The 11,566-nt window shown below is 46.1% G+C and overlaps 1 long non-coding RNA gene across 1 annotated transcript; it reads right to left on the bottom strand.

Moving 5' to 3' along the window:
* Positions 1–1,304: 1,304 nt before the first annotated feature.
* Positions 1,305–5,528, bottom strand: LOC127512935 (uncharacterized). Its single transcript, XR_007930286.1, has 2 exons — positions 3,724–5,528; positions 1,305–3,648 (listed from the first exon to the last, which is right to left on the bottom strand). It is a non-coding gene; the product is annotated as an uncharacterized LOC127512935 (long non-coding RNA).
* Between the last annotated feature and the right edge of the window lie 6,038 nt (positions 5,529–11,566).

Below are 11,566 nucleotides of genomic sequence, written 5' to 3'. Positions count from 1 at the left end.
GATGGTCTGTCTTTCTCCATCTGTCAGAGTCTCCTGGTTCATGTCCGTGGGGGTCTATTGTGTAAGAGGTTTTTACAGCAGTAACTGAATTATAAAGGAGCCCCAAAACACCTGGGAGGATGTACGCCATATAAACCCACGCTTTTGGAAGGGATTGATGGCATGCACTTAAGTTCTGTTACCTCTTCTGGTATTAATGTCTTGCATATTTTGCTCACCTACATGCATTTGATTCTCTTCTGGAGGTGTGGGAAAAGCCTCGCTGCTGGGTTGGCAATCCTTCCACAAAAGCGGCATTAAGCATTCAAGAGCTCCAGATTCTGCTGAGTGTGAACAGACGGGTCTTAGGGTGGCTGCTCATGCATTCTGGTTGATATCTTATTAAGGCTCTAATTTATGTGAAGTCAAGCCACACGGCTTTGAGAACTAGGTCTGACGTGTCCTGATAATTGTCATCTTGGCTGCCTGGAAGCCTTTTGAACCAGACATCATTTCAGATTGAGAAGATCAGTATTTGAGAATGTTCCTTTTTAAAACATTTCTCTACGCGACATGATCTCTCAACATCCTCCACACTTCGCACTAGGCATTACAGGTGAAATTTTTACCTAATAGATATCCCAAGATAAAGTTGGGATATCTATACTTAATAGATAAAGTTGACTGATCGCAGTACATTATGACAACTGTTTGATTTGTGTTATATGTTTTCGGAAATGTCATGTTTAAATATGCAAATGAGCAAGGACATAGTTTTGGTTTGAACATTGCTCCCTCGTGGTTTAAATTTATTTTTGGTAAATGGTATTTTGCTTTTGTGGTATCATACGCACATGCAAAGTTGATTGATAACATAACTGCAATAAAATAGCCTACACACTACAAAATGCTGGGTTAAAAACAACCCAAGTTGGGTTGAAAATGGACAAAACCAGCAATTGGGTTGTTTTAACATTTGCGTTGGGTTAAATGTTTGGCCAACTTGCTTTATTTAACCCAACTATTGTTTAAAAAATAATATATGGCTGGATTAAAAATTAACCCAAAATAGGTTGGAAATTAAAATCAGACATAATTTCTAGAGGCAACAATAATAATCAAAAGGTGAACGTTAGAAATGACCACAATACATAGGCCTACAATAAAACGTACCAACTTTCTAATGCATGTTGGTGCAAGATGATGTTTTCTCCTCTTTGCATCAGTCTTTTTAGTTTATGTGGCTGTTTTAGATCATGTTTCTCCATAGCGTTTTAAAATGGTAAATTCACAATAGAAATCAAATGGGGCGCATATTTTATCATAGTGTAGCGTCTGGATAGATCCGGCTAGTCAATCAACTTTGGACATTTCAGAATGCTTTTAGCCTCCTGAACTGTGCATGTAAATCACGAATCGGCTCCGGCAAGTCCGGGACCAATTGCCCCATTGGCACCTTTGTTACCCCAGTAAAGAAAAACAGAACACATTCTCACCAGCTCCAGAGACTTCAAAGAGTCACCCTGGTGGGACTAAAGGACATATGGTCACAGACACTGGCCACAACCCCAATACACACACACATACAGACACTCACAAACACGCATGGAGATTGTGAATGTACATTTATCCTCCAAATATGACTGTGCCAATATGTACCCGTCGCTGTATTTAAAGGTGCATGTATTTATCTCTAGTATATAAGCTTAGCTATGACTCTAGTTGTATTAGTTTTCTTCTAAACGATAAAACTCAAGTATAAACTGTATCTCACCTTTTATGTCTTTGCCATCTGACAAGTTTGGTCTCATTATAAAGCTTTCGTTATGCTCTAATTGAAAATGTATGTCACATGACTGTAAAATGCATTCTTCTATTTTTAATGGTACTTTGAAGAAAATGTACTCAGATCGGACACTTCATAAACCATGTAAATTAGGTCATAAATGGAGACAAAGAAAGAGTTTGCCCGCCAAAATCGCACCCTCATCATTGGCTGATGTATCCCAGGAGGCGTTCTGGCCTGTTGTCCTTAAAACACAATGACACGCATCTCTCTTTGTCTCTCGATTGTCTCTCGCCATTTAACACACGTCTCTCCCGGACGTCTCGGCGACCGCGCTTCCATCACGCGCCCCCCTCTCTTCGGGACGACCATCTTTTGGCAACAAGTTTCTTTGTCAAACCCTCTTCATCCGTCGCCCTAAGTCTTCACTCTTCATCGCCTAGGAGACGGACTCTTTTTCTTTCTTTTCCGGTTATCTTACTCTTAAGTTAAACCCGTGTTTGAAAATCCCGCCGAAGAACACCTTCTCGGAAAAGGACCAATCGCTTCAGCCGCACGCACCGAAACTCCTGCAGAAACACGAAACGACCACAGCACCTGAACCTATGCAAGTATAGAACCATTCTTTCCAAAGCGTTTTAAGCTCGACGTGTAAGCTGAGTTTCCTTGCTGGCTCTCAAAGGTTTTAACTGTTAGTAAGTTGCCATTCCTTTGATCACCTCTGTTTTCTTGACTTTACTTTCGTTTTCTATATATGTGTATTGTTTGTGTATGTCTAGTAGTATAGTCTCTGTATCCGTAGTTTCATATATTAAATACATTATATTCATGCTCGATTGTCCTTTTTGCTCATGCAACAAACCCAGGTCACTTTAACGTTTCGATCCAGTATCCTTGCTTTACGCATTGATGCTAGAATAGGAAGTCTTTCTCGTGGCCAGAGAAAAACCTTCCTTTTATAATCGGCTATGAGGAGCTAACGGTTTGCTGAACAAACTAATAGTTTCTCTAAATTATTATCAAACCAGACCTAATCATATATGTGACTGATTATAATTCGTTGTAATTAATTCACAATATATGTATAATTCCCTCTCGGGTCGGTATATGTATTATAATTAATCATAAAGCTTTATGATTTATTATATTCATATATTTCACCCATAAATTAATTAAATACCTGTACAGATTCGCTACAGATTATTTGGTGGAGAATGCGGGCAACGTTTTAAACTTGGTTTTGTGTATGAGCAACCTAGAATAATTTTGTGTGATTTAATGTGTATATGCGCGCCTTATTGAGTGAGCCGACAACGCGTCCCTCATTCTGAAAAAACGTTAACAAGCTATTTGTGCCTAAAAACACTGTAGTCAATTGTTGACCGTAAAGTAAACTGCAGTCCAATTAATATTTCAAACTCGTATCTGCAAAAGGCGACAATCTTTTTGCAATATACAGTTAATATTAATTTCCGCTTGAATAAACGAATTGAATCGTATTCAGCGTAGTTTTTTGAAAAGGAGCTGTGACGAGTTTCTCACAGACTCTTTCTGAAGGCCTCATAATTGTAGCGCTATTAAATTTGAATTACTGTGTCGTCCAATAATTCAAAATAGCGTCTCGCTCCCTGGGTAACGTCATTGGCATAGCTAACCAATCACGTTACCTCTTGCAAATCTAATCTGAAAACAGTTTATCTGAAATCCGATTGATGTGTAAAAATTGGGAGCCAGCCACGACCTGATCCAGCGTGACTCGTAACAGCAGCGAAGAAATCCTGCAAAAGTTACATATTCGTGTGCACTAAGTTTGCACAAACAGGGGTCCACTAATCCCCAAAATTGTGTACCCGTATTAAAGGGGCATATTAGTGTCCAGTAACCTGGCACCAAAGAATCCGCCGAGATTCCAAAGTTGTGTACCCGTGGTTAAAAGTTGTATATTAGTGTCCAGTAACCTGGCACCAAAGAATCCGCCGAGATTCTAAAGTTTGTAACCGTGATAGTGCAGTTAAATCAGCCGTAAGGGAATCAGAACCCCACAGACGCGCTAATTTAAAATATCACGAATTAAAGTAGGTGGATGCAGTACCTCTGACCAGACGCCAGAAGGCAATCTGTTCAGGTGTGCGGCACCCCTCCCTACTTCATTGTTGTGTGGACTCACTAACGCCATCGTGTGGACGTTCTGGGTTAACTCTGCTCTCCATACGTTGAGCTGAAGTGTTTCCAAATTCCTTTTGGCTACTTTAATCTAGCTTGCCGCTATAAATGTTTGTTGATGGTTATGCTTTTCAATCGTGTTTGGAATGTGGTTTACCGATTTAAATTTGATTTAAATACGTTTAAATTTTTAATTTAAATTAAGTTTCCCTTTCAACAAGAGAATTCACTTTCTGAAAGTGCTTCCCCTGGTGGACACTCCCAGATAAGTTAGTTCCCGTCTCTGAGTATTTGTCCCCTTTCCTGCTTTTCCTGTGTTCACAGATTTTCTCTGCTCTGTTATTTTATTATTCTACTTGATTTTCTTTCATTATACTCTCTTTCTCTCTTGAGTTTTTACTTTGGAAATTCCTTTCTTGTTATTACTTACTTTTTATTTTTATCCACTCTTAGGTCTGTGTCCTGTTTGTGATTTGCTGGTAACAGCATTCTCACATCCAAGTTTCCCTTATTTTATACACTTATTTTTAAATTTAATTAAACAACATTTAATTGAGATTTAAAATTAAGTAGTGTCAATCAGTTGGCATTTTGCTCAAGAAGCAATTCCCTTTAGGGAATTCTCCAATAGGGAAGACCTTCTCCTTTCTTTTTCCCATTCTGTTATTCTACGCACTTATTTAAATTCAATTGAACAGAGTTTAATTCAAATTTGAATCAAGTGCCTCTGAATTGTTGTGTTTTACTTTGCCTTACCTTATTTTTCTTTTCTGCTTTTAGCTAATTCATTCTGACTGTCATTTTAGACCCCTATTCTTTTGTCCTACACACTTGATTATTTAAATTCAGTTTAAACAAGATTTAAATTAAGATTTAAATTTACAATTAAGCTGTGTTTGCGTGACCACTTGTGTATTTGCAAATAGGGCCCTCTAGCGACCGGTGGTGAGTTGACGGTTGTTCCAGTGAGTTCCAGTGCGCGGAGTAAACTAGCCTGGCGGATCTCTCACTGGCTGTGGGTGAACCTCAGTCACTTCTGACCTCGTACCACGGGCAACACGCAGGGACATCAGCAGGTTGGGTGTGTCAGGTGCAAGGAGGCAATGAGTCCAGGTTGGCAACAAAGGCAATTTTGTTTAATTTCCCTGTTTCTGCACGACAGAACCGCCCTTTGAGTAACTGCCTGCGGGGTCAGACTCTGGGGTTGGGAAAAATACAATTTTGGCCGCCAATCTGGCCGTTGGCGCAAACACCTTGCCCAAACACGCAATTGTGCTGAAAGCCCCTGTTTGAGAGGTTGCATCGCAGTGCAAAAGGCACAGGGTGCCGAGGAACACGACAGCCAAGTGTTGGAACGTCTAGGAGAGGTTGCCCCCGCCACTGAGTTCTTGTCTGAGCAATCACAAATCACCCCAGGCCGAGATTAAGGACATACAGTCCATTCGCTCAGTGAAAGCCACAGAATATTTGATATTCTCCAATCAGAAGTGTTGGCAAAACCCCTTTTGCTCTTAAGCCATACCATCCTTCTAGGTTTTATGACGCGACAGCGCCCTCCTCAGGCCCCGTCATAAACCCTTACTGTGGTAATAAGCTGAAGTTTCACTTCTCCCCTCTAGACCTTCTTATGGTATTTTGTTGCTATTCTATTTTCATTCCTTCCTATTTGTTTACTGTTCTATTTCTCATAAATTGCAGCCATCCTGTTCTGTTCTGTTTTTCTACTGTTTGTCTCTTTTATTTCACGTAAAGGCAGAGCCTGTGAGAGCCATCACGGAAGCTGAATAATAGATAGACGGCCGAGCAGCCAAAGTCATTAGTAGACTCGTAGAGCCTCCGCCTGTCAAGATCTTTATTTAAATCCAGCACTCGCCGACACAAATTAACCCACGTGGTCGTTCCTGGCCATCGACAATAAGTGTCTGGCCTATATTCCACTCACTGTCTGCACCAGTTAACTGGAAGCACACACAAAGTTTAGCTAATTACGTATTACGTAACGCGCTAGTCCTGCGCGAGCTTGCATTGGTTCTTTTGTGCTGTCTTTCTCTCGTCAACAGTAAAGCCACTATGTCGCGAGCATCCAGCCCTGACACCCACTGGGATCATCTCGAGACCTGGTTGGGCGTCATGACCAACGCATTCCTGCCCAACGCCGCCGGTGACCTCCAGCACCTGAGCCGTGAGCAGTTGGACGGGGACCTAAATCGACTAATGGCCCACGATCCGACGCAGAGCTACAACCACAAAGAATGGGCCAAGCTCATTGGCGGCCTTGCCCACAACCTCATTGCCCAGGTGAGGCTTAGCGAAAGGAGCAACGCTCTCCTGGAGCAGGAAGCAGCGGCGCTCAAGCTTCAGGCCGGGGAGGCCAGAAGAAATCAGGCCCAGACTCAACATCACCTCGATCAGCTACTCCTCGAGACCCAGGACCAGCGTGGGACAGCGGATGAATCCGACCCCGAGCTGCAAGAGGAGGTAGAGAGACTCCAAAAAGCCCTTGCAGAGCTCCACCTGGAGGCGGAGCGTAAAGAGCAGTTGGAAAAGGAATCCAGGGAGGAACTAACTGGAAAACTCCAACAAGGTGAAACTCTCCTAGCAAGAGCAGAGATCGAACTGAAAGAAAGGGACGCTAAGGCCCGGGCCTGCGAAAATCATCTTAAACAGGCCCGAAGTGAGATCCTTGCTTTGAAACAGCAAAGAGACTATTTAAGAGATGAATTGGACACTGTTCACAGAGAACTGAAACATTCTTATAAACTGCAAGGTGACTTGGGAGGGGAAGCACACTTCACAGAGTTTCTCCTGGCCAGTAGGCCCAGTCAACAATCCCTAGTTCAAAAGGGGGTTGAAAGTCCACTGCTCAAGATGCCACCCGCGAGCGGCCAAGAACCTTCTTCAACAGCAAAAGGTTGGGAGCCTCTCCAGAAAACCTGTGCCACTAGCTACGGCATGGCTCCCAAAGATCTGGACAAGCTAGCAAAGAATATCCCCACTTTCACCCCAAACCCAGCAGGGGGCGTTGACGTGCACGCGTATTTGCAGGACATTGACTTTCTGCTGCAAAATGTGGCCAACGTGAATGCATGGGACAGGTTGTACCTACTCCGAATCACGTCTAGCCGTGATGTGCGCAGTTTTCTAGATCGGCAGCCAGAAGCTGTCAAATCAGACTACCAGCAGCTGCGACAGGCTCTGATCAGAGAGTTTTCTGACCCTGAATCGGACCAAGGGCTCCTCGCAGCCATGGACCTTAAACAGGGCCGACTGGAAACCCCACAAGCGTACTACAACAGAATACGAAGGGCCTACTTCGGAGCACGTAACGAGCCAGGAATGGAGGAAGATTTCAACTTTAAGACTTTGTTTCTCCGAAATCTGCATCCTGCGGTGAGTCATCATCTGGGAGTCTTGGCCTGCCCACGGAGTATGTCTACTCAACAGCTGCGAGATTTAGCCCACAAGGCTTATTCTAAGCAAAAGGCTGCATCTGAAAAGACTGTTAAAAATCCAACCATTTACCCGGTCTCTGATCACTGTCCAGAACTGGCCCTAGAGGGTGCACACACGCACCACAGTGACAGACCGTTTCACAGAGAGTCAAGACAGTTCCCGGCCAACAGAGGGCAGCCTCACTACGAGGGTGTCCGTCCCAAGCACCAGACTGGGCGTTCTGAAAGAGTCTGGGACAAGTCCCGGTTACCCAGCAACCCAAAGGGCAGTGCCACATGGGAGGCCAGCCGGCGACCCAGAAATGGCAGATCTTCATCGGCCAGAACTTCAAGCCCCGACCGCCAAAGACAGAATGCCTCTCGACGTGCACCGAACAAGCCCAAGTCCGAGCGTTCACAGGAGCAGAACAGTGCAGCTATGTCTGAGTCTGCAGAGATCCTGAAGGCCCTAAAAGAGCTGATTCAGTAAAAGCACCGCAAGGAAGACCAGAAAGACAAGCCAGACTCCTTATGACTAGGACGGAAACCTACCCCCAACGTCTGCCCTGACAAACCTCCGACAAAACCTCACACCCAAATCACTGCTGACCAGCCACTAACCACAGAATCAGTTAACGCATCACTAAGTGACCGCGTCACCCAGCCACCTCAGCTGACAACTGCACATCCAGAGCCAACCAACTCACATCATCACACCGATGACCAAGACTCCAAGTTACCAGAAAGTGCTGTTCTGGTTGTCTGCCTCCCTAACGAACCACATGACACCAGCCCCACTTGCTTACCGGTCAGCACCCAAGCCCCGGTACCAAGACTCCTGGGGAACCTTATCGAAAAGGGGGTGGCCCGAAAGCTGTACATAGCCATCACTGTGGAAAATGATGTGAGAATTGAAGCCCTCGTAGACACCGGAGCAGATCTCACTTTGATGTCAACTAACCTCTTTGAAATACTCAGAGATAAAGCCAAGAGACAAAATCGAACTCTCAAACCACAAAGATGTGAGCTAAATGTGCAGTCGTACAGCCAAAATGAGGTCCAACTTGAACAATTAGCTCCCATTCATCTAACCATCGGGCCAATGAGCTTGGTACACCCCGTATACATTTCACCAATGGACACGTTTCCCTTGCTCATTGGCAAAGACTTGCTAGATCGCTTTGAGCCCTTATTGGACTTCAGACAGCTGAAAATTTGGGCTCAAGTACGAGAACCGTTGCCCTTCCAGTCACCCAGGTCACCTGAGCCAGACTGTCAGGTCACAGAGGTCACAGGAAATCTTGCAGCTAGCCGCGGGAACCCCGTCTCAGGGCAAAGTTCAAGTTCGCTACCCTGCACACTCAAACTTACCGTAGACTTTAACTCCTTCTGTTCCAAGGTCACCACAGACTCACAGCTGAATGATGTGACTACAACAGACATTATTCGCACACTGTGGGCAGACAACTCAGCCTTCAGCCACACGCTGTTAAGTGCTCTTATTGAGGGAACACCGAACCTCCCATGTGTCAACAAGCACACACACTTCCCATTGGACTTTCGTCTGCCAACCATGACGACTGCCAAAAACATCTGCGTTTTGAACTTGAAATGGAATGACCTGCGTCTAACCCATCACTTCCTGGTCTTTCCGGACTCCCTGATGCACCCTAAGGCTCATATGGACAGTGCTAATGAGTTGGTGTGGGCCCCAATGACTGTACAGCCCCCTGTTGTTCCTGTCGACACTGCCAATTTCCTGTCAGGCCAGACCATCCCAGAGGTCTGCATCCTGCTCAACATACAGGAAGCTGTAGTACCAGCTCACACCAAAGGGGGTGCTGTTCGGCTCAACATGAGACGTGGTCAAACCCTAAACAACACACCAGCTTTGACATTTGAGGTAGAAGTACCCCAACAACAACAACCAACCTGTCACAAGTACTTCGAAGAGAATGCGTGCCAAGGTATGCCCACGGCCTACGTCGATGGACATTCCTACAACCATGAGGGCATCCTACAGGCAGGTGCAGGGGTGCGATGGTTAAACAACCAACCCTGCCAACCACAGAACTTCAGGTGGGGTCCCCAGTCACGTCAGTATGTTGAAGTAGCAGCTACTCTCATAACCCTTCAAGTTGCCTCAGCCCATAACATCAAAGAACTCCTCATTTGCACAGACTCACGCAATGCCAGACCTAGTTTCACATGCCATCTTCCAGGCTGGAAACAAACTAATTTCAGGACTGAATACAACATGTCGGTGAAACATCAACACCTGTTCCAAACACGTGATGACATCACCCAAACACATGACATGATCGTTTACTGGGAAAAGGTGAACAGACATTCAAAACAACCAGGGCGTGGCAAAGGTGCAAACGACCAAACTACTGCCCGTGCCAAGACTGGCACGCTGCATAACAATCTACGGTCACCCCCACCCCAGTCACCCACCCTTAGTGTGGCAGCAGCAACCTGCAGCCAGCGTTCTGTTCCTGCAACATTTCCCACCTTACGGCCACTGCCACTGACAACCAAAATTACCAACACTTCCTTACGAACTGTTTTAAACCACCACTCAAACCCCTCCAACCTCCCGATCACGGCATCTGGTCCCACGGTGAACCCCAGCCACAAACGGCTGCATGGGATCAACCACATGCTGCGTGTGGGACTAAACATCCTAAAACATGTCCTGGACGACCTCACAGCGCCAAAGCTCGTACTGCCACAAGGCCAAAAGGGGGGTGAACTGATATACGCCCACGACACACCATGTGCCAGACACCATGGCACCAGAACCACTGATGAGACATTAAAACAAGTGGCGTACTGGCCCAGCATGCAGCAGGATGTGGCAGAGGATGTCAGAGGATGTCAGGTTTGCTGTCAAGTCCAAACTGCAAACACAAATCCCAGAACCCCACTGCAACGCAGAGGAGTCACATTCTCATGGTCAGTCAACCAGAAAGACTGGAATGTAAAACTTCCTCTGGGGTTCATAGCCACCATGGACACCACACCGGAGTCAACTCGGGTGTCCCCCACTGAACTAATGACGGCGCGGCAGGTGACGCTGCCGGTGCACCTGTACCAACCAGGAGACCCCAGCATCATTACAGCCTACTCCACTCACCAGCACCTCGACGAGCTCCGCCCACAGCTGAGAAAGCAACTTGCAAAGCAGCGTCAAACCCTGCAAACCATCAGCAAATCCTGGGAAGGTATTGTGGTGGTTCTCTGTACTCACAGTTTCCTGCTGATCCAAACGGTGAACTCAATGAAGCAACTGTTTACAGTCTTCCAAAATGACTTTGCCCAAAGTCAGCTGGTCATAGCTCTGATAACAGACCTGCTGCGAGAAGTTAGCTTCTCTATGGAGAGCGTGGCTGTAAATAGGACTCCTCAGTACCCTGTACAAACTATGCTGGACTTTGCTACTGGCAGACCCACCAAGACTGTTCCAGCCCACCTCGCTGACTCTCTGGGTGCTGCCATCCTACTGCGCGCCAACCCCGAGCAGAATGAGGTGGCTGTCCTTCTCAATCCACCCATCGGTGAACCAGATAACATCTACAGACCCAAAGACAAGGTCAATGTCAGGTGGTGGCAAGGTAACATCCACCCCAAGATACATACCTCAGATGTGGTAGTCTACCACTACAGCGACCCACAGCTGTATCTGGCTCCCCATTTGAGCAGGTGCATTTTGACCAAAGACATTCACTGCTTCGGCTCTAACAAGCCTTCCCTCAGAGAACACACTGAAGGAATCTGCCGGTTGCAGCCAGTGATCAGCGACACACGCTGCCCCGCCGAGGCCAAGCCTCACACCCCAGTCATCGGAACACAAGCCAAGATTGTGGGCGCTCGACTGCTCGTCCACACCCCCACTCGCATCGACACCCTAACCTACAATCAGCACGACACGGCCACTCGTGTCAGCCTGCCCAATCAAAGTATGTGGATCCAGGTACCCCTGGGTTCCATCCTTCACCTCAACAATCTGGCAGTGTTCCGTCTCTCAAGCAAAGAGGACCCGTCAGAACTGGAAATCTCATCCTCCTCCGGAAATCACAACCACACCTTAGATCCAGAACTGGAACTGATGATTGAGAAAAGGGGGTCCCAGCTAATTGACATTACTCTCGTTGATACAGCCCTCCAAGCACTCTCCCGACTGCCCGTCCTGACCAGCTCACCT

This window comes from Ctenopharyngodon idella, chromosome 5, assembly GCF_019924925.1.
Source record: "Ctenopharyngodon idella isolate HZGC_01 chromosome 5, HZGC01, whole genome shotgun sequence".
Classification (NCBI taxonomy): domain Eukaryota; kingdom Metazoa; phylum Chordata; class Actinopteri; order Cypriniformes; family Xenocyprididae; genus Ctenopharyngodon; species Ctenopharyngodon idella.
Note: the sequence above shows the minus strand (reverse complement) of the source record. Positions and strands in the feature narration are given on the sequence as shown.